Source organism: Canis aureus, chromosome 16 (genome assembly GCF_053574225.1).
Source record: "Canis aureus isolate CA01 chromosome 16, VMU_Caureus_v.1.0, whole genome shotgun sequence".
NCBI lineage: Eukaryota > Metazoa > Chordata > Mammalia > Carnivora > Canidae > Canis > Canis aureus.
The window spans coordinates 44,425,389-44,448,768 of record NC_135626.1 but is presented as its reverse complement, the minus strand read 5'-3'; positions in this window follow the sequence as shown (position 1 = coordinate 44,448,768).

Below are 23,380 nucleotides of genomic sequence, written 5' to 3'. Positions count from 1 at the left end.
AAAAGCCTATGCTCACTGTAAAATATTTCAATCAAAGAAAAAATGGACAAGATGCATTTACCAATTTTACAAAGAGGTGAGAGAGAGAAAGAGAGGAAGAGAGAGAGAGAGAAGAAGCCAAATAGAAAGTTGAACAGTAGGTAAATTATTGCCTTATGAAATTTTTGGAAATAGATTCATATTAAAAATAGTTTAGCAAGAAATAAAGGTCAAGCTACTCTGGGTTTGGTTCCATGCTAATGTTGGCCAACCGTATAATAGTGACAGAACTTTGAGAGAAAATGGTTGTTTTATTATCAGGTTCATCACACTAATGAAAGAGAAATCTGGCTTACAGGTATGAGTTGTTGGTTATTAAAATGTACATGTTCAGACACTTGAAATGTTATATTTTGCAAACTCATGTTTTTAGTCACCAAAACTAATGGCATTAAGATAACATGGTTTCTCATGGAAGATGTGGGTCCTAGTTGTAATGTGCTGTGTTTATTGATTCCAAAGTTCCCTTTCCAAAAATTATTCTTCAGTGTTTAATTAAAAGACATATTGGCTTGTTTTAACCTTTTGCAAAAACATTTATTTATTTAGAGAGAGCATAAATGCGGGAGGAGCAGAGGAAGAGAGAATCTCAAGCTGACATTGTGGTGAGCATGGAGCCAGGTATGAGGCTCGATCCCACAACCCCGAGATCATTACCTGAGCCAAAATCAAGAGTCAGGCACTTAACTGCCTCAGCCACCCAGGAACCCCTAACCTTTTTTTATTTTATTTTATTGTTTTTTAAAAGATTTTATTTATTTATTCACAAGAGACACACACAGAGAGAGGCAGAGACATAGGCAGAGAGAAAAGCAGGCTCCATGCAGGGATCCTGATGTGGGACTCGATCCCAGGACTCCAGGATCAGGCCCTGGGCCAAAGGCAGATGCCCAACCTCTAAGTCACCCAGGCATCCCCCCTAACCTTTTTTATTGTGGCAGAATATACATAACAAAATTTATCAGTTTAATCATTTCTAAGTGTATGATTCAGCAGTGTTAAGTACATTCACAATATAGGGTCATCATCACTACTCTCCACTTCCAGGATATTTTTGTCATCCCAGATAGTGATTCTGTAATAATAATTCCCCGTTCCTTCCTCATTGAGGCTCTAGTAACTTCTGCTTTACTTTCTGCCTCTACGAATTTTCCTATTGTAGGTACCCCATGCAAGAACAGTCATATGATATTTGTCCTTTTGTGTCTAATTTATTTCTCTTAGCCTAATGCTTTCAAGATTTATCCATGCTGTAGCATGTGTCAGAATTTCAGTCCTTTTTATAGCTGAGTAATATTCCATTGTGTATATATACCACATTTGTACAATCTATTCATTTGTCGACATTTGGGTTGTTTCCACCACTGGTGTACAAGTATGTTGGAATCCCTGATTTCAGCTCTTTTGAGTCTATCTATTCCTAGGGGTGAAATTGCTGTATCATGCAGTAACTATGTGCTAACTTTTTGAGAAACTTCCTGTTTACAGCAGTGCTTGACTTTTTACATCCCAACCAGCCATGCATGAGGGCTCCAATGTCTCCACATCCTTACCAACACTTGTAATCATACCCCTCCCCTCTTTTGTGGATAATAGCCATCCTGGTGGGAGTGGAGTGGTATCTCACCTTTGATTTGCATGTTCGAAATAGTTTATGATGTTGAGCACCTTTTCATGTGCTTATTTGCTATCTGTATATCATGTCTGGTGAAATGTCTATTAAAATGTTTTGCCTTTTTTGTTTTGTTTGTTTTGCTGTTGTGTTGTTCAGAGCTTACATTTTTCATGTTACCGTCTTCTTTTTGGTCATGCAGCCAGTCAGGGAAGTAGGCATCTGATCTAGATTATTAAACAGCTTGGGGGCTTTTAAAACCCTCACCCAGTTGTTCTTCTTCATCTATATCCATCTACCTTGTATTGGTCTTACCATGTATTGTACTATAGTTATAGCTGCCTTACAATTGTCTGGCAGCCTTCTCTGGTGCTCAAGGCATTCTGGAAGTAACCTTCCATCCCATGACTGGTGGGAGTTAGCATACAACTAACTAACTGGGATGGCATGACTCTGAGGCACAAAGTCTACACTGGACCCCAAAACTCCCCAGCAGGAACCAGGCTGTTTACACTCAGTGGTAACTAATTTAATAATCCTTTATTTCTTTTCTTTCTCTGGCTCAGGTGTCCATTTTCCTGGTGTTTCCTATCATCTCCCAAAGAAATAACTTACACTGGAATCCTCGTCTCATCATCTGCTTCTGGAGAATTCTAGCTAGGATAGAAGGATAGGCTGTATGCAGGGCACCAATAAGTAGGAAGTGTGGGGTTGGGTGGAGTGGGGGCGTTTAGAGCCTCCCTTCAGTCACTGTTCTACCCCAGGATCTTTTCCCTGAGGGCTCCTAAGATAGCTCATTTTCTTGGTGGGACAGAACGGGAGGTGCATTAGCAGTGACTTATTTCAAACTGCCAGTAGGCAATTAAGTAGCATAACTCTCCATGATACACTGATGTCCTTTGCTCTTTTTTTTTTTCTTAAAAGAAAAACTGCTGTTGGCATATTAATTTTAGTTCCTGTATACTTTCTCAACACGATGTCCCGTGGTTAGATCAGAGCATGGCTTAATATCAAAGGGTGAACGTCATCTTAAAATAAGATGCTCTTCCAAGATTTTGAGCAGTAGATCGTTATGACCTCACAGCTAAGAATTTCACAGGCATAATGTGTCATTTATTCCTTGTTACTGTTGTGATTTCCGTCTTACAGATGAGAAAACTGAGACTTGGGCTAATTTCTGAAACCATGAATCCTCGCTATTATTTTTATTGTATTAAACATTTTGATTCTGTGATTTAAATATCACTTTAGTCAACGAATGGGACGTAGACAAAAGGCTCACTTCTCAGACCTGTATGTGCAACAGAAGTGGGAGGAAGAGACTAATATGCTCGTTAAAAGACTCAGGTTTCAAATATCTCGACATTTTTAATTTAGGCAAAAAAAAATTATAGCACAAGTATAGGATGTGGGCGCCCTGGCTAGACAGTAGTTGACCACAGATTTTATATGAGCCAGCAGTGTGATGTGGTTGCTCTAATGCAATGTCCAGCATCATTCTAAGAAGGCATCTGACCAGAAGATGGGTGTACTCCTCCTCGGTCGGATCAGATGTGTTCATTGGAAGGACTGAAATTTAATGAGAAATCTTGCTGAAGTCGGAAGCTACTAGAGGACTTGCAGAATGGTAAAATGTTCTGGAAGCCCTGCTATGTGAGGAACACTTGAGGGCACTAGTGTTTATTCATCGGGGGCTGGGAGGTATGGTGTAATAATGAGTTTTGGAATCAGACAGACCTGCCTGGACTGAAACTCCGCTCTCCTTCTTTGTAGCTCTGTGACCCTGGATGAGATACTCTCCACACTCCAGTTTCCTTTTCTTTAAAGTTGGGGCAGTAGGAGCACCTGGATGGCTCAATTGGATAAGTGTTGCCTTGCCTTCCTCTCAGGTCATGATCTCAGAGTCCTGGGATCACTGCCCTCCCACCCCCAACCATCGAGCTCCCCGCTCAGCGGAGAGTGTGCTTGTCTTTCTCTCTCTCTCTCTCCCCTCTCCCCCCACCTCATGCACACACTCTCTCTCAAGTAAATAAATAAAACCTTACAAAAAATAAAGTTGGGGCATGAATATATGTCCTTATATATCCTATAATGTCCAAATAATAAATTCCGTGCAAGTACTTGGCATAGATCAGATGTGTAGTAAATAGTGGTTTATATGCTGTCAAATATTTGGAAGGTTGTCATGCATTAATTAGCTCTCCCTCTACCCCAACCTCAAGACGAAATGAAGACTAGTAGGTAGTAGTTACAGAACATTTCATTTCAGTATTAGAGGTAGCCTACTGATAATTCCGTTGTCTTACAAAATGCAGATGCCTCAAAAACATGGCCTCTGCTTCAGGCTCTAGATTTTCATAGCCAATTGTCTACATGGGAGGCATTTCAACCATAATGTGGTCAAAACATAGTTCTTGGGTTATCTACACTGCCTGCAAACCTGGTCAGCTCATTGTTTGCTTGCTTGCTTGCTTTCTTCTTTCTTTCTTTCTTTTTTTTTTTTTTTTAAAGATCTTTATTTACTTATACATGAGAGGCACACAGAGAGAGGCAGAGATATAGTCAGAGGGAGAAGCAGGCTTCCCTCAGGTAGCCTGATGTGGGACTTGATCCCAGGACCCCAGTTTCACAACCTGAGCCGAAGGCAGATGCTAAACCACAGAACCACCGAGGTGCCTCCCAAAGTGTTTTTCATAGTAAATTATACTACCACCTGTTCAACTGTTCAAATTAAATATTTTGGAGTTGTAGGTGAGTCTTCTTTCTCTTACTCCCCTCACCCCAGGTCACACGATCTAGCTAGTTTTGCTAACCCCAATCCTATAATATACCCCAAATTCATATACTTCTTTCTACCTCTAGGATTACCACCACAATCTGAGCTATCAAACTCTTTCTTTCCGATCTACCACAATAACCTTGGAATGGTTTCCTTGCTTCTATTGTTGCTGTGGATCCCATTCTCTATATGTGAGCACTGTTTTAAATCCCATGCTTAAAATTATTTAATTTAAAAATTTTAAACACCAGTTTCACATGGTGTTTAGACTAGAACCCACAATCCTTATCATGGCCTGCAAAACCCAACATTGAATGGCCTCTGTCCACCATTCCAATTATGTCTTCCAGCACCCTTGATCTGGCCAATTTCCTGTTACATTGTTTATTTCCCCTCTTCTTTTGCTAGGCCAAACTAATTCCCCCGCTTAGTCCCTTCATCTCAATGGCTCCTTTTGCTTAGAACACTCTTCCTTCTGAACCTCAATATTACCTCTTAGGAGAGCCATCCTTGATCATCCAGTCTATAGGAGCCAAGCATATTATTCTGATTAAATTTAGTTAAATTAAACAAATAATTATTCTAATTAAGTGTCTTTAATTGCACTTATCACTATTTTATGATTTTCCTGTTCATTACTTTATTCCAAACACAGAAGTGTTTAAAAATATGTATTTAATGCACAGCTACATGAACAATGGAAGTAAGTGCCCCACAAAACATCAGCTCCCTTATCAATGGAAATACACAAGCATGCTTTCTTTGGCAACCATATATTAACAGATGCTAGAAGAAAAAGTCCTGCCCTGAGTCAGAGGTCCAGTTCAACTGGGATTTCTTGTAACCTGTGGATTATATGATCTTACTGACAATTTCCATCTTCAGCAGCTCAAGAGTTGTTTTAAGTGCAAAGAAATCACTGGTTTGCTTTGAGTTTCTTGAAGGAAAAATTAAAAAAGGAGATTGGAAGAAGAGAGGTGTAAATTTCAAAATGGAATCTTGAACACACGCAAAATCAATTACCTAGTTGATCTTTATGAGTTAATTTAGTTGGTAGACATGAGCTAAATATCACATGGACTTGTGAGCACTGACAGTTATGGATATTCATCCACACGTAAGCTTCTACCATGTGCCATTTTTTTCACTGTGTCTGTCTCAGATGTTGGAATTTGTGCTTTTTCTATAAAAATCAAAAAGCAGAAATTCATTCTCTTCCATGGACTTCATCTGTTCCTTGTTTCAATTGTATAAATATTATTTGCATGTCATGGGTTTCTGACCCCTACTGGTGAAGACCAAATCGATTACCCATGAGCTGCTCAATTTGCAATCACTTAACATTCCAAACTCTTTCTGGCACAGAAAAAGAACAGTGGAAACTTGTCATAGTGCTCTCCCTTGGTTTCTTTCTTCCTTTTTATTTTCTTTTTTCACCCCCACTGGTTTGCTCCTTTTCCTTTCTGCATGTCTCATGGGTCCCTTAGGGAAACCCAGACCATCTTCCACTAGCCTTCTGAGTTCTGGTCACCAAATGAAACATCTGGTCCTTCCCATTCGCTGGGTCAGTAAACCTGAGTCTGCTGAATGCAGGTGTTCTAATCTCACAGAAGGGAGGCAGGGGACCAAGGAAAGTTCCTGTCATATGAGCTGCATGTGGTTTATCTACCAAGTGGCAACATCTCTCACTCTCACTAACCCAGCACAGCGAGGGCAACCTGATCTGTCTTTAATCTACTCTGACCACAGAGCAAATGTTTTAAATAAAATCTCTGCATGAGTGAGTCACTACTCTTCTGGCTTTTATATGACATACCGAGGAGTGATGGTTTACTTTGCCTGAGTAACAAAATTAATATAAGAGAAACATTTTTGTTATGTGGTATCTTAAAAAAAAAATAGAAGAAGAAGAAAGAAGAGACATATGGGCCCGAGCAGTGAAATTTGGATGAAAAAGTTCCACTTGACACAAGGAAAATAATGAAAAAAAATGTAGTAAACTTTCTTGGCAGAGAAGGGTAAAAAAAAAAAATCAACAGGAAGAAGTAAAAAAAAAAAAAAACCACTTTCACTAAACAGCTGCAGTGGTTCTAATGTCACTTATGTAAGGTCATAATCTCTAAGAAGCTTCATTTATATTATCATTTTTAAAAGAGATATTTTCAGTTTATGGGGGTGCTGGAGTAGGGGTAGAGTCTGCATTGCAGTAGAGGAACATGTTGAGGTTTTTCTGTCTCTCCTCAGCAGCCCTGTAGGGGTTGATTCAGACCGTAGTGATTGTCCTCCTCTGGGACAGAGGGATGAGGTGCCTCTGGCACACAAAAGCTTCTGCACTATTCAGTCTAACCCAAAACGTCTGATGCCTGTAACACCAGCTCGGTTCTCATGGGTTCCAAAGTCCAAACCAAATGTTCTGCAGCCAATGAAAGCGGTGTGGCCTGGAGACATGCAAGGGGGTTCTGGGTGTCCCTGAGATCACTTATGGGTGAACATTTACTTGGTGGTGTGGGGAGTAATTTGTGTAGCAACTTAATTTTTCCATGAACGGATCCTGATTTTAAAATGAAGGCCAATTACTTTTGGCCTAAATCTTGCCCTTCATCCAAGGGAGATACAACCCATACAAAAGTACTCATGCCCAGCTTGGCAAATCTTGTAAGGAAAGATGGGCCCAGGATGAAATGGCAGACATGAGGAAAGTCAAAGAGAGCTATGAAGCTCCGTCTCCAAGAGAGGACAGGCTTGGAGTGTGCCCCATCTCTGTAGCTGCGGGTTGGGTCTAGTTCTGGCAGTTGTTATCAGTGTCATTGTGGACAAGCTGCTCTGCCTCTTGGAGACTCATCTCCCACATCTCAGAGAGAGAGAGAGAGAGACTTGTCATACCTCCCTTCTTCCACCCAGTAGAAATGATTGCAATCATGCATGCAAAATACATATTTCTGGCATATAATCAATGCTCAATTAATGATTCAATAAATGTTATTTTTAATATAAAGTACATGTTGAGAGCATCTTTCAAGAACTCTTTCTCTTTCTTCTGCGGGTAGGATATTGACAAGCAACTTTTTCTTCTTCCGCTCCGAGAGCATGGCATTGATCTTCTTTAGGTGACAGCTTTATTTATTTATTTATTTATTTATTTATTTATTTATTTATTTTTAAAGATTTTATTTATTTATTCAGGAGAGACACAGAGAAAGAAAGAGGCAGAAACACAGGCAGAGGGAGAAGCAGGCTCCCTGCAGGGAGCCTGACATGGGACTCCATCCCAGGACTCCAGGATCACACCCTGGGCCGAAGACAGGCGTTAAACTGCTGAGCCACCCAGGGATCCCAGGTGACAGCTTTATTACACTTTGTTCCTAAAGTAGTTGTGATTTTCAGCATTTGAAGGTATTTGACTCTCCAGTTTCTAACTCACTGGCTTAGCAGGAAATTGAATCTCAATCAAATTTAGGGTCCTTTGAGGTGTGAATGATCTGTACAGTATCAAGCAGTACAGATTATTCAGGATGATCCTGGGCACAGGCCCTTGGCAGGGGTGGGGGTGGGGGTGCAGGTGGGTTGGGGGATACTGCAGCTTCTGGTCAGCTTGGACAGCCTCATCTTTGGCAAGACCTGGACCACTAGTGTTTTGAGCCTGACCATTCATTTTCTCCCAGATTCATTTTGTTCGTTGAAGTCTGGTGATTTTCCAGGAAGCTGAGAAGAAATAGGTTTGAGGTCTATAATATTCATAGGATGCTGAAGTCTCTGTGTGGTACCTGAATTTGGGGAACCACACTTTTACTTCTTTCTCTCTATTCCTAAACCCATCTTCTCCAATGACCTCCTCGCGTCTCTCACCCCATGTAAGGATTACCTACTATCATTTACCCAAAGAATTCAGAATTTTGGAAATGTAAGCCAGAACGTAAGTGACATCATTTTCAGACACTTTCAGATCCCCCCACCCCTGCCCCACTCAACATAAACTGTGCAGACAAGGGAACACTCAAGTTTGACTATTTTCTTGTAGGGAGAAATACACAATAAACAAAACACATGTTTTTATCACAATAAATTAGCTTGCCACGGACCAATTCTGAGAATGATCAAAAGGGACATTTTGGAAGTGTTTTCAGTTTGCTTTTTACTCGTTGGAAATGGGTTGACACATTTCTTACTTCGGATGAGGAGTGGGTGGTTGGAGGAGAGAACTCAGCCTTGAATGTTTTTTTGAAATAACTTTTTATTTTAGGATAGATTTGGATTCACAGAAAAATTGTGAAGATAGTCCAGAGGGTTCCCATATAACCCATACCCAGTTGCCCCTATTCTTGACAGCGTATTTTAGTGTGGTACGTTTGCCACAACTAATGAGCCAATATTGATACATTGTTATTAACTAAAGTCCATACATTATTCAGATTTCTCTCATTTTAACTGACGGTCCTTTTTAGGATCCTGGCCAGGACAGTACATCACATTTAGTTGTCCTATCTCCTTGGGTTCCTCTTGACTGTGACAGTTTTTTCTATTTAAGATTTTATTTATTTATTTGAGGAAGAAAGAGAGCGAGAGAGAGAGCAAGAGTGGTGGGTAGGGGCAGAGGGAGAGGGACAAGCAGACTCCCTGCTGAGCAGGGCCTGAGATCATGACCTGAGCTGAAGACAGACGTTTAACTGACTGAGACACCAAGGCGCCCCTGCCGTGACAATTTTTAGGCTTTTCTTGTTTTTGATGACCTTGACTCTTTTGAGGGGTACTGGTTAGGTATATTTGTGGCACCTACTACATTGCATTTTTTTCCCTGATATTTTTCTCAAGGTTACACTGGGTTCATAGGTTCATAGGTTCATAGGTTCAGAGAGGAAGACCACAGAGGTCATTCCCATCATATCATATCAAGGGTATATGCTGTCAACATGACTTAACAGTATTTCTGCTCAACTTGATCACCTGGCTGAGGTGGCATTTGTCATGTTTTCCACCATAAACATACTCTTCCTTCTCCCCCCATTTTTTATCCTGTGTTCTTTGGAAGGAAGAAGTCCCTATGTGCAGCTTATACTTCTGGGGTGGAGAGTTATGCTCTATCTCCTTGATGAGAAAAGATCCACATAGGATATTTGTAATTCTTCTGTATGGGAGATTTGTCTGTTATCCCCTATTTATTTATTAGTTACTTATTTAACAACTCAATTTATACCAGTATGGACTCATGGTTGTTTATTTTAAATATGGGGTTATAATCCAGTGTTATGTGATTTAGTTTGCTCAAATTGTTCCAGTTTTTACATTTAACAAAATGTCCTATGCTTATTACTCAGTACCTACCCCCTCATCCCTTTCTTTTATGAAATGTGATCTATAGGAATACCTTAAGATGATAAAATTATAATTTCTGTGAACGCACTTAATGCCAGGTGATCTTTAGGACTGAAGAAAGCAAATAAACAAATATTGACAAGTTTAGAATGCACCCATGAACTTTTGCATTTGAAGTTATGAACTTGACATGACCCTCTTATGACTTTCAAGTTAGTTTACATTTGGCAGATGACCACTTCCTGTTTTTACAGGGGGGAAAAAAAACCTCTGCTAAAGTCTAAATATCAAATGGCTCTAAAAAGCAAAATTTGGTTAACAGAAGTTTTAGGGATTAGATATAGATGGATTTGGTTTCCTTCAAAATACACAGAAATTGTGCAAGTAGGTTTTAAGTGAAGACTCAAGGCATAGCCCATTTTAGGTTGTCCCCCACCCCTAAAAACTTACAAAAAAATAGTTTGAGATGATTGAGCATTACCAAAATCATGCTGGGAATGTCTCTTAGGAAGTTCTTATAGTGTCTTCTGAAACATCTATCTAATACCCATAACATTAAAAATATTCAATAAAGTTGTGGTCAAGGGTCATCATTATTTAGCTCTAGAAATAGGTTGGTTAAGGCAAATACTTACCTGGTACTTCATGTGTGACCATGTTTATTAAGTCTTATATACAGGTTCTCCTGGCTTCTAGTTCTGTTCAAAATGGAATAATGCAAACCTGTCTTCCCCACCGATTACATTTGAAAATATTTGGGTTAATATAACAATCAGCTACTTGAAAACACTTAAAAGTAGACGAAAACAAAGAGGTTGTGGCATAAAGTAAAACAGTGGAAAAGTGTCCCACAGGGGACCGTGCTTTCTCGTTTTTATTCATTTTTATTGTGGCCTTAGACTGCCCAGCCGCGGCAGGGGAGGTTAAAACTCCAGTAGTGATCCCATCTATCTACCCACAGGGAGTAGAAAAAAGTGCCCCTGTAATCATAATCATGTGAGGAGTCTTTGTTTTCTTTCTTCTTTTTCTGTTTTGTCTTGCTCTGGGGGTGAGCCTCAGTCACAGAAAAGCATGGCACTTGGTGCAGGCAGCTGGACTCAGAGAGAAATCCTGTGTTTCTGGCCACTGCAGCCAGGAAAAGAGGCCTGCAAGTGGGTGAGATTGTGCAGCCATTCCTGAGAGAAGACATTTGGGGCAGAGGGCCCCCAGTTCACGATCTGAATGCACGGAAGTCCAAGGCCTGTGAGCTGCAGGTTTGTGAGATAGACCCAAGGACACATACAGCAAAGGCTTCGAGAACTGAACCAAGATTGAAACTCTATTAAAAGATCAATCAGTGAAATTTACCGTATCAACAGAAGAAAGAAGAAAACACAATGATCTTTTTGGCAATGTACAACTATTCAGTGATAAAAAACTCCCATAAATTAGGGCTAGAATAGGACTTCCTTAACTTGATAATGAGCATCTAGAAAAACACCTACAGGCTTCATCATCCTGAATGAAGATAGAATGTTTTCCCACTAGACTGGGGACCAGGCCAGGATGTCCACCATCACCGTTCCCATTCTACATCGTACTGGATGGAGGTCTCAGCCATTGTGATTATGCAAGCCCAATAAATTAAAGGTGTGTAGATTAGAAAGGAAGAGATGAAAGTGTTAATATTTGAAGATAACATGATTGCTTATGTAGAAAACCCCAATGGATGTCCAGTAAGTCACTGTAAGTAATAAACTTAGCAAGTTTGTAGAATATGAAGCCAATGTGCAAAAGTCAATTATATTTCAACATGCTAGCATTGAAAAATTATACATTTAAAAGCAGTATCATTTACCATAATACTAAAATACGAAATACTTCGGTAATTTGGTTGTATACAATGATGTCTAATTCTCATTTGTTAACTAATTTTTTCAGAGAATGTAACAACCCAGGCTTGATAAGTGCTTGAATAGACCCTGAGTAAAATATGTTCGAACAGGAATTTTAACAAAACCCATAGATGAGTTGAAAACGTGAACATGGGAGTTACTTTCATTAATTATGTTTTATGAAGAGGCAATCTGGTACTCTTTTTAAAAAGGATTTTATTTATTTATTTGAGATAGAGCTGGGGGGAGAGAGCACAAGCAGGGAGAGGGGCAGCGGGAGAAGAAGAAGCAGATTCCCCACTAAGCAGGGAGCCCGACGCTGGGCTTGATTCCAGGACCCCAGGATCATGACCTGAGGCAAAAGCAGATGCTTTACTAACTGAGCCATCCAGGCGGCCCCAATCTGGTTCTCTTGAAGGTGGATTTAAGGTTAGACATTGAAGCCTAGGAAGGGAATCCAATGCTATAGCCACAAAAGGGAACCCATGACCAAGGGTAAAGATTTTCAGAATGTTTCCCATGGAGTCACAAGCTTTTGTAGAGCTGCCTCAGGGTCAGGAGTATGTCTCTGTGTGTGTGTGTATGTGTGTGTGTGTATGTAAATGTGGTGGATGGGATGTGTGGCTGTGAGCACATGTGTATACGTGGGGTTTGCATGCAGATGTGTGCAAATGTGAGCAAACAGGTGTACACGGGAGGATGTTGTGTAAGTGAGTGAACGGCTTTGCGTGTTCAAATGAATGAATGTTGCATGAGTGAGTGTGTGTGTGTGTGTATGTGTGTGTGTGTTGGATGGTGGGAATGCTGTCTAGTTGAGTTCTGCCTCAACTTCCCTTTTCCCCTTCCATCTGTCACAGCAGCTTTGTTTTATTAAGGACTTCCATCTAAGATTGTTCTTGGAGAGTTTCATGGCTAACATTTAATTTTGAAAACTATGGATCAGTGAGACAAAGAAAAGACCACTGAGATTGACCGGGATCCCTAAGACAGGCGGCAGGTAGACAGCAGAGATCCAGAAGCTGGCATTAGATAGAGTGTGAAGAATTTTTCCATTACCTATCAAGGATAATTTGGGCTTTAGGGACAGGAACCTTAACTGCTGAGGAATTAAAGCACTGGTAGGGAGTTCAACTGTTGATAGGAAAATTATAGGGAACTGGTTGGCAACGTCACTGAGGCAAGAACACATTTTGTGTTAAATTGGGCTGTAAAGGTCTGAACCGTAACCATCGGAAATATGATCCAGTACAATGGCCTGGAAACAGCGTTGCTCCCAGGGTCCAGGATGGGGCCAAATCTCCAGCAGGGGAGTGTCCCTGTGCCATGCCCTTCACAGAGGTGGGCCCTGGAACATTTCACTAGCATCACGTGGACGATCTGTTTACAATGACAGCCTGTGCTCCTCTACCAATTCACTGAATTGGGATCTCAGGCTAGGATCCAAAAACCTGCTCTTTTTAACCAAAGTGCATCTCGATACCCTCAAAAGTGTCAGAACGGCTTGCCAAGTTTCTCAAGATTCTTTGTTGCAATCACACAGGGTTGCTGGTGAGGCTTGCAGCTTTTCAGGCCCATTCCTTAAAGATAGCTGGTTGAGGTGAAGCTGGGGTGTTTATAGGCTGGGTTATTCTTATCATAGATGGTTGTAGTGAGGATATTGACGTAGGATCAAGTTTACAGATTTTCTGTTTTTTTGGGTTTTTTTTAAGATTTTTAAGTTTACCCATGAGAGACAGAGAGAAAGAGGCAGGGACACAGGCAGAGAGAGAAGCAGGCTCCGTGCAGGAGCCCGATGCGGAACTCGATCCTGGGACCCCGGGATCACGACCTGAGCCAAAGGTAGATGCTCAACCATTGAGCCACCCAGGCATCCAATTTTCTGGCTTTAATTGAACAACTATTGTAATGTTACAAATGACTCCCAAAGAATATTTTAAAAGTCATTTTTTAGATTTTTCTTTCTCTCACTGGGAACAGTTTTACAAGAGGGTCATTATGAAACTTCTCATGAGATTGGGACAGAAATCACGTATGACATGAAGTGTTAGTTTTGGTAGAGAAGACAGGGAGCCTGTTTGTCATTCTCTGCATAAATATGACATGACTTGCAAATTAAATCGGGTGACCTCAATGCCATTGCTTCCCATGTTTGCTCAGAAAGCCGTTTATTAATGCTTCATTTAGGTATAATGCAGTGATGTTCGAATTTTTTCATTGTGCATTTCCCCAGGGAAATTTACTGGATAAAAGCAAGGAGTATTTCCAGAAGGAGAGAGATGCTCCTTTGTCTTACAGGTGAGTGAGTAGGGCACACAGAAATAAAAATTCACTCACTGAAGCACCTCCACCAATGCTTCTCAGACTTTAATGTGCATGTGGATCATTTGGGGATCTTGATAAAAATACAGATTCAGGCCAGGATTGAGAATGAGCTTCTGCATGTACAATTAGCCTCCAGGTGATGTCAGTATCGCTGGTCCTTTGCAAGGGGCTAGAATATGGCATTCGTCCTGAAAGGTGCATGTCACAAACATTTATTTCCCAAGATTTTTGTGGGACTTGATCCCAAGACCCCAGGATCATGACCTGAGCCAAAGGCAGATGCTCAACCACTGAGCCACCAGGTGCCCCTATTTCCCCGGATATATTGATCTGTAACTGGCATATACTATTGTGTAAGTTTAAGGTGTACAATGTGATGATGTGATATATGTTTTGATTGTGAAATGATTACCACAATAAGGTTCATTAACATGCCCATCCCCTCCCATAATCGCTATTTTTGATCTGTCATGAAAACTTTCAAGATCTACTCCTCTAGCAGCTTCCAAGTACACAAAAGAGTATTGCTAACTATAGTCACCTGCTGTACGTTACATCCTCAGAACTTATTTATCTATAACTAGAAGTTTGTGCCCTTTGATGATTGTCACCCATTTCCTCTACTTCCCACTTCTGGTAACCACCAGTCTCTTCTGTTTCTATGAGTTCAGTTTTTTAGATTGCTCATATAAGTGAGATCATGAAGTATTTGTCTTTCTCTGTCTGAGTTATTTCACTTAGCATAATGTCCTCAAGCTTCATCCATGTTGTTGCAGATGACAGACTCTCCTGGTTTTTCATGACTGAATAATATTCCATCGTTTATATGCACACACGTGCGTGTGTGTATGTGTGTGTACATGCCATGATTTCTTTATTCATTCATTCATTGGCAGTCACTTAGATTATTTCTTTTTTTTTTTTTTTTTTTTACTTAGATTATTTCCATGTTGGGGCTATTGTAAATAATGCTGCAATGAACAAGTGGGTGAAGATACCTTTTCGAGTACTGTTTTCATTTCCTTCATATAAGTACCCAGAAGTGAAATTGTTTAATCATATGGTGATTTTATTTTTAACTTTTTGAGACACCCCCATACTGTCTTCCCCAGTGGCTGCACCAATTTACATTCCAAGCAACTGTGCATGAGTGTTTCTTCTCTCTACATTCTCACCAACACTTTTTATCTCTTGTTAGTTATTTGGTAATAGATAGTCTAACAGCTTTCAAGTGATATCTCATTGTGGTTTTGATTTTGATTTCCCTGATGGTTAGTGACAATGAGCACTTTTTCATGTACTTCTTGGCCATTTGTATATCTTCTTTGGAAAAATGTCTATTCAGGTCCTATGTCCATTTTAAAATTCTATTCTTTCTTATTTTTAGATTTTGCTATTGAGTTGTATACGTTCCCTATATATTTGAGATATTAACCCCTTAACAGATATATATCTTGTGAATATCTTCTCCCATTCCATAGGTTTTGTTTCCATTTTGCTGGTTGTTTCTTTTATGTGGAGAAGCTTTTTATAGTTCGATGTAGTCCCATTTATTGATTTTTGTTTTCGTTGCCTTTGCTTATGTTGTCAAATCCAAAAAAAAATCAATGCCAAGACCAATATTAGGAGCTTACTTCTCATGTTTTTCTAGGAGTCTTAAGGTTTCAGGTCTTAGGTTAAAGTCCTTAATCAATCTTGAGTCTATTTTTGTGTATGGTGTGAGGAAATGGTTCATTCTTCTGCATGTGGCTTTCCAGTTTCCCCAATGCCATTTATTGAAGAGATTGTCCTTTTGTTAATGTATATTCTTGACTCTTTAGTCATAAATTAATTGACCACATATGCACAGATTTATTTCTGGGGTGTCTATTCTGTTCCATTGGTCTACATGTCTGTTTTTATGCGAATACCATACTGTTTTGACCACTGTAGCTATGCTGTATAGCTTGAAATCTGGAAGTGGATGCCTCCAGCTTTGTTCTTCCCTCATAGGACTGCTTTGGCTATTTGGGGTCTTTGGTGGTTCCCTATGGATTTTAGGATTTTTTTTCAATTTATGTGAAAACTGTCCTTGGTATTTTGATAAGGATCATTGCATCTCTAAATGGCTTTGGGTAGTATGGACCCTTGCTGCCCAACTTAGTAGTAATTTAAAAACTGTGCAGGTACTGCTGCTAGCGGGAACACAGACTGTCAAGGTCTGGGCACTGGTTGCAGTAAGCCCTACATCCCCTTGTCTGCCTCTATCTGATCCCTGGTGGTTGGGCTCTGCAGATTCCCCCAGTGATTCCCTTGAGGTTAGACCTGAGGGGGCCTCCTGAGTAGCATCCTGCAAACCTAGGGGAGCTGGATGGCCACAATCCCTTGTCTCTTTCCCACTGGAGGGACAGCAGGCCCAGGGGGATGGGATGGGATAGAGGGGTGGTCCCTGCCAGTGTGGTGCTCTGCTGGCCTAGCAGAGAGGCATGCAGTGAGAGTGTAGCTGCTCCTCTTACCCTTATAATGTGGTCCTCTCAGTCTCTGGGGGCCAGGGGTGCTTTAGCTTCACCCCTAGCTCTAGTGTCTTATCTGTGGATAGTTGTATGTTTGTCTTCTTGTGTGTGGGATGCCATCTTGATGACATCAGTCCTAGTGATGACCTTATTGTAGCTTTCTGTGAGCTCATTAAGAAGTCTGAGAGCTCAATGGGAGAGTAATGAACATGTAATTTACCTCAAAGAGCAGCAGGTGGGAGCAAAAAGAAGTGTAAGTGGAAGGGTGATATAATACTATGCAATTTCTCAAGGCTTTGAGTAATCACTTGGAGGAAGCTCCTGCCCATAGAAACCTCAGCAGGGAACTAGCAGGCACTGCTTCTAGAGACTGAGAAAGTCATGTGGGGTCATGCTCACTATTGACTCACCTGGGAACTCTGATTGAGAGCTTCAACCTAGGAAATGGGAGTGACACCAAACGTAGGAGATGTCTGTCCTCCAACTGCTCATGCATGATCGTTTTCTAGGAGAAAGAAGGAAGCTAGGCTGCAGTCCCAGGCAATGAGACAGTAGAGATTTAGAGTTTCTCACTTTTCTTGAATAACTAAGGGGCTGGAATGACACTTTCATCCCAACAAGAAATCTGGCTGGGTTGGAAGCCTAGAAATACTTTATATTGTTTGGGATGGGGTAGAGACTGGTACAGGAGAGAGTGTTGTATCAGTATAAAGACGCCTAATAATCTGGATTTTGGATTTCCATCCTGGACAGAGAAGACCATATAAGCAATACTCTTCTAATACAACCAACAGATTTTGAGAATTTCCCTTAAAAATTGTTGCAGTCATAAATTTGGCTTGACTTTGTTTCCTCGTGATTCCTACTTCTACACCCCAGTTGTCCTTAATCTTTCTAGAGCAGGGAGGATTAGTTTCATGCAGCTGGTTTTTCACTGTGTTCCTCCTAATGACTATTGTACAAGTTTTATTTCTTTTCTACAGAACGTAAGTGCTTGCCTTAATGTCCTTGGGTGCAAAAAAACATTAGATGAGTTTTTATCTCAGTAGAATATTAACTTTTCCATAGAAATTATAAATTCAAATTATGCACTGTGAAGGGGAGTACAAAAGCTGGGAAAATTTAATGAGAAAAGAGTCTATATTCAAATTTCTTATCTGGTAATTTAAAGTGCACATTAATTGGAGAATCTTGGATTTTGGCAATGCTCTTCTCTAATGAAATTTGAATATTTGGGATAAAGGGATTGAAGATTAGAAACAGTCTGAAATGGGATGTCACATTGCAGTTTCTTTAGTACCTGTAAAAGTTTTCTAAACTTTATTCACAATTTCCATTTGAGAGTTGTTCAAGGAAAGGGCTCCCTGTCCTTTATATCCTCCCCCCCTTCTCCTTCCACACCTTCATCTCTTCCCCCTTAGCCCCCTCCCTACCTCCCATTCTATTATTCCCTCATCCTAGCTTTTTTTTTTTTTTTAATTTTTGGCAGGAAGGAAAACCAAGAAGTCAAAAATAGAAATTGCAGGTCTGGTGTCATACAGGGCTAAGTCCTTGACTGGCTGGCTGGTCTCAGATGTTTACATTTAGTTCCAGCAGAGTGTTTTTGTGACCATGTACCAATCTTACTGTCTGACTAAAATGACCCTCAAATACTTCGTGTAGGGAAATCTCCACAGAAGTACCTGGAGAGGTGGTGGTCTAGATGGCTTCTCAGCACCACAGCAGGAAAACATGTTCCTGATGAGCGTTCAAGGTCAAGTCACGCATCATCCTTCCACCTGTGGATGTTTGCATATGTCTACCTTCCTCCACCTAGAACATCATCTCCATTGGTACCTTTCCGAACTTGCTACCATTATGTATGTTGACGTAGAGATGAACTTTGAGCCACCCAGGGCAGAGGGTGCCAGACCTGAATAGATCTTTCCTGATTGCCCAATCTCCCCTTTGTAAATGGAGAGAAGTGTTTTAATTTAATTTGCTACAACATTAGAGAAAAAAATATATTTAAAGGTAAATGCTAAATGAAAGCAATGTTTTTGGTATAATTCAGTGTGAATCAAAGTATATATATTTTTTTCAAGGTATATTTTAATCAAGAAGAGAAAAACACTTAGATCTTGTCTGTTTTATAGTGTCTGGACTGAAGCTAGGAGGAGGGCGTTAGGTGATGGGAGTTTGAGAGAAGGATTGTTTCCCAGGATATGGGAAAACAAACATAAGAAAAGGAAGATTTGGGCACATAGAAGGGACATGAGACATGATAACTGTACATGGGGCTGACCTTGTTTATTTCAGCTGGATTTGGGCAAATGAAAGCAGGATCAAGGTATGGTTATATTCTTGAACAACAAATGAAAGCATTTCTATTTCTTATGATGTATGATTTTTAAAAATAGAGTTAATTTAGAAATAATGAAACCAACCAGTAACTTTTCATTGTAGTATTTCTAAAAATTTTTATTTTTCAATGTGTAAACTCTAAAAAATATTTTCACAAGGCTCCTGGGTGGCTCAGTTGGTTAAGCATCCAAACTCTTGATTTCAGCTTAGGTCATGATCTCGGGTCATGGGATTGAGCCCTGTCTGGGGCTCCATGCTCACCACTGTGTCTTTTTGAGATTCTCTTTCTCCCTCTGCCCTCCAACCCTCCACCCCCAGCACACACATACTCTCTCTAAACAAATAAATAAAATATTAAAAAAATAGATATATATTTTCACAAAGGCAATTGTATGCAGTAGCTTCCTAGTCTTGAATTCGGTAGTGCCAAATTCGGTATTACCTCCAGTTGCAAAGAACATGGGAAAATAATGATAGAGATATATGTTACTTAAAAAGAGAATTAATATCTTTGAGAAACCTAACCTTGTGAAGTATAAGCTATAAAGCAACAAAATAATATGAATAGCTAATTACTGAAACTAATTGAATATTTCCTGTGTGTTAGGTGCTGTCTAAATGTTTTATATGCAAAACATCTCCCCTCCCCTATTTCTAGTCATGGGTTATTCAAAACATATGTAAAAGGCAACAGATCAGTATAGCAATCTGCCCAGAATTCATTTCCCAGCTTCAACAATGAGCGATTATGGCCACACTTGTTTTATTTATATCCCCACGGGTTTTCCCCTCCCATGTTATTTTGCAAGAAATCCCTAGACATCATATTATTTTATCCATAATATTTCCATATGCTTCTGTACAAGATAAGAACTCTTTTCTTTTTAAAGATTTTATTTATTTATTTGAGAGAGAGAGAGAGTGAGAGAGAGAGAGAGAGAGAGACTGAGACAGCCAACTGGGGAGAGAGGCAGAGAGAGAGAGATAATGAGTGAGGGTGGGAGGGGCAGAGGGAGATGGAGAGGGAAAAGCAGACTCCCACTGTATCCCAGGACTTTGTGATCATGACCTGACCTAAGGCAGATGCTTAACTGAGTGAGCCCAGGTGCCCCAAAGATAAGAACTCTTAAGGAAATAAAATCAAACACAATACCATATGGTGCTTGAAAATAATATAACACTTTACTGTCATAAAATATCTTAGTGTCATAAAATATCCATAAAAAATGTTCAACTTTCCAAGTGCCTCATAAAAGTTATTGATGTGTGTTTGTGTATATTTTTAATTTTAAAAAACTATTATTTATTTGAATTGGGATCCAAATAATTTCATATATCACAAATAACTTTTATTGTATAGATCATCTTTCTCCCTCTTTCTCTCTCTTTTCTCTTTCTCACTCTTAGCAATTTATTCATCGAATAAACTGGGTTATTTGTCCAGAGTCTGGATTTTGCTGAATACATCCCATTGGCACTATCCTCTGAGTTTCCTATAAACTGATAGTTATATTTGGAGGCTTGATAAGATAAATCTGGCAAGTAATTGTGGGCAGGGCAAAGAAGGTTTGTGGATGATTGGCTCTTCCATAGGGAGGCTTGTCTTTTTGTGATGTTTGCCGATGCTGTCATTAGCAACCAATTAGATCCATTAATTAGGGTTTCTAAAATTGTCATGGTCTCATTCTAGCAACTTTTTTCATATATTGGCTAGTAATTTCAATAAAAAGAAATGCTTCCTCATTTATGACTTTTTTCCTAAATGGTGTAATTTGTATAGGAAAATCAAGACACACGCTTGATTTCTCCTCTCTGTGTACTAGTTTTTAAAATAATGAGTTAGTAAACATCCTCCAATAGTGATCAATTAGTGTGATTACTTTGGGGGAGGTCATTTGGAAATCATAGATTATACATGCATACATATGAACATACAAGCATATACACATGAAACATAATTCCTTAGTATGTTTCAATCCATTGCAGTTATTTTTCCTATTAATGTCCAAATTATCCCCTGTTAATCAGTGGGAGCTTGTTCAGATTGGCTCCTGAGTTCTTTTATAAGACATCTGTAGTCTTTTGTAGGGTCTGGGTCAGATTGTAGGATTCCAGACTCATCTGTACATTGCCTATTTTGTATCTATAAACAGCCATTTCTGTAAGAAGGCCTGGTTCTTTTTAGTGAGGAAAAAATTTGGACACCACAATCTAGTCTGTAGGGGTCATCATTGCTATTGGGATGCTCTCAGTGGATGGTACTGGCAAATATATTGATAAGCTTCTAAAGAGAAAAAATCATAAATTTTCTTGATAGATTCAGTTCAAATTCAGGACCGCTTACGATTTTTACGTAAACTACTTGGATACCACCTCTCTATCTTCTTTCCCCTATCCCAGCATTTCCAATTCTCAATAATGATAGGAATTACAGAATTCGAGTATCTCATAGATACTCAACTCTTTATGCCTTTTAATACTCCCAACAGCCTGAGAATAACAATCCCAACACTACTCCCAAACATATGATTATAGAAAAGAATATATAACTTTTTTTGGGTACTTTTCTTTGTTGTTCGTATATGGGAGCATTTAGAGTATTTTTCCCGCATCATTCAGGAATGTGCAAATTGTTGTGTTTTAAAGTTGCATAGAATAGTTTAGTTCCTGTATGTATTGCTGTGCCATTAGTTAGGTACATATTTAGGACCATTTCTTTTAATATTTGACACTGATTTTACAAAGTAATAACTAGGTTTTATGATTACGTAAAACACTTACATAACTTCAAATGTCCCAAATGATGTGGATTCAAGCAATGCTAACTTCTTTCCACAGTCCATTCAGCCAGTTCCTTTTCCTTCTGTCACTATGTAGAGGTTTTAAAAATAATATCAAAGTGTATTATTTTTTTGTTTTAGAGTATTAAGCCGATGCTTAATTAATATTCCTATACACTCCTTTCTTTGATGACTGATAGTATGCCATATATGTCTCTTCATCTTGTGCTTTCTCCTTCATAATACAGAAGGAGAAATATTCTTCCATTGTAGAATAGAGAGATATTCTTAATTGTAGAATAGAGATACTCCTCATCCTTTCTTGAAATACTTCTCCATTGGGTAGATATTTTAGAGGTTATTTGGTCAGTCAGACTTCTGATAGACATATGGACTGTTACGTATATTTTGATGCTACTACAAAGTCTTGGAGTATACAGCTTGGTGCATATACTCTTTGGACTTTTTAAATGTAGCTTTGTGTTAGAATCTGGGGGTGGGATTGGTGGGTGATGTGAAACATGTATATATAATTTTGTCACGTATTGCCAAATTAACCCTCCCCTGTTTTCCATTCTCTCTAGCAACAGACTGCTTTGTCCTCACAACTTGTCCTTAGAGTATATTCTCAAACTTTTGGCTTTTGAGGAAAAAGAAATAGGTGAGAAAAGATGGTTCAGTTTAGCTTTGGTTTATATTTCTCTTGTGATGGTTAAGAGCTCTGCATTTCTCTTTCAATGAAATTTTTTTTCATTAATCTTACCCATTTTTCTCTTTTTTTAAAAAAAGATTTTATTTATCCATTCATGAGAGACACAGAGAGAGGCAGAGACATAGGCGAGGGAGAAACAGGTTCCTTGTGGGGAGCTTGGTGTGGGACTTAATCCCAGGACCCCAGGATCATGACTCGAGCTGAAGGCAGACACTCAACCACGGAGCCACCCAAGTGTCCCAGTCTTACCTATTTTTCTATTGGTTGGTGAGTTAGTGTTTTACTTCTCTGTATTTAGAAATTCTTACATATTAGAGGTTTTTAAACTGATAAAAATGGAATTATTTTTCTAGTTGGTCTTAGGTCTTTTGGTTTAATTCTGTGATCTCCTGTCAAGAAAAGCTTTATTTAAAATTTTATGTTATCAAATTTATTTATCTAATTCTTCATTACTTCTGAACTTGAGCCATTGCAATCCAATTCCTTACTTTCAGGTTGTAGAGGAATTCACTTCTAGGATTATAGATTTAAACTTTTGCATTTAAGTGTCTTATCCCCCTAGAATTTATTCCAGAGTAGGATGTGAGAGAGGAATCCAATTTTATTTTTCTCATATGACTAGTTAGCCCAATACAACTTATTAAAAAGTCCATCTTTTACCTAATGCTGTGATATACTTCTTTATTGTATATTAACTTTGCATCTGTGATTGGGTCCAGTTTTGGATTTTCTAATATGTTCCATTGTTCTATGACAATTTATATACTGATAACTATTACACTGTTTCGATTCTAGAGCCCTTGTAACATGTTCTAACTTTCTGCCCTCACTACCTCATCTCTTTTCTTTTTCATGGTATTCTTTATTATTCTTGCTTATTTGGTTTTTCAAATGACCTTAATAATCAAATTATAGAATCTGATTTTAAAGAGAAATCTGATAGTATTTTTGCTGAGATTGTGTGACTTTGTAAATTAGATCAAATGGACATCTTTACTGATATATATGAAAGATTATAGCAATATGATTTTTTATAATCAGAAGTGACATATAATCACAAAATATTTGTTTTAACTTTAGTGTTAATAGTCAAGTTTAACATCAGTGCTGAGACCTT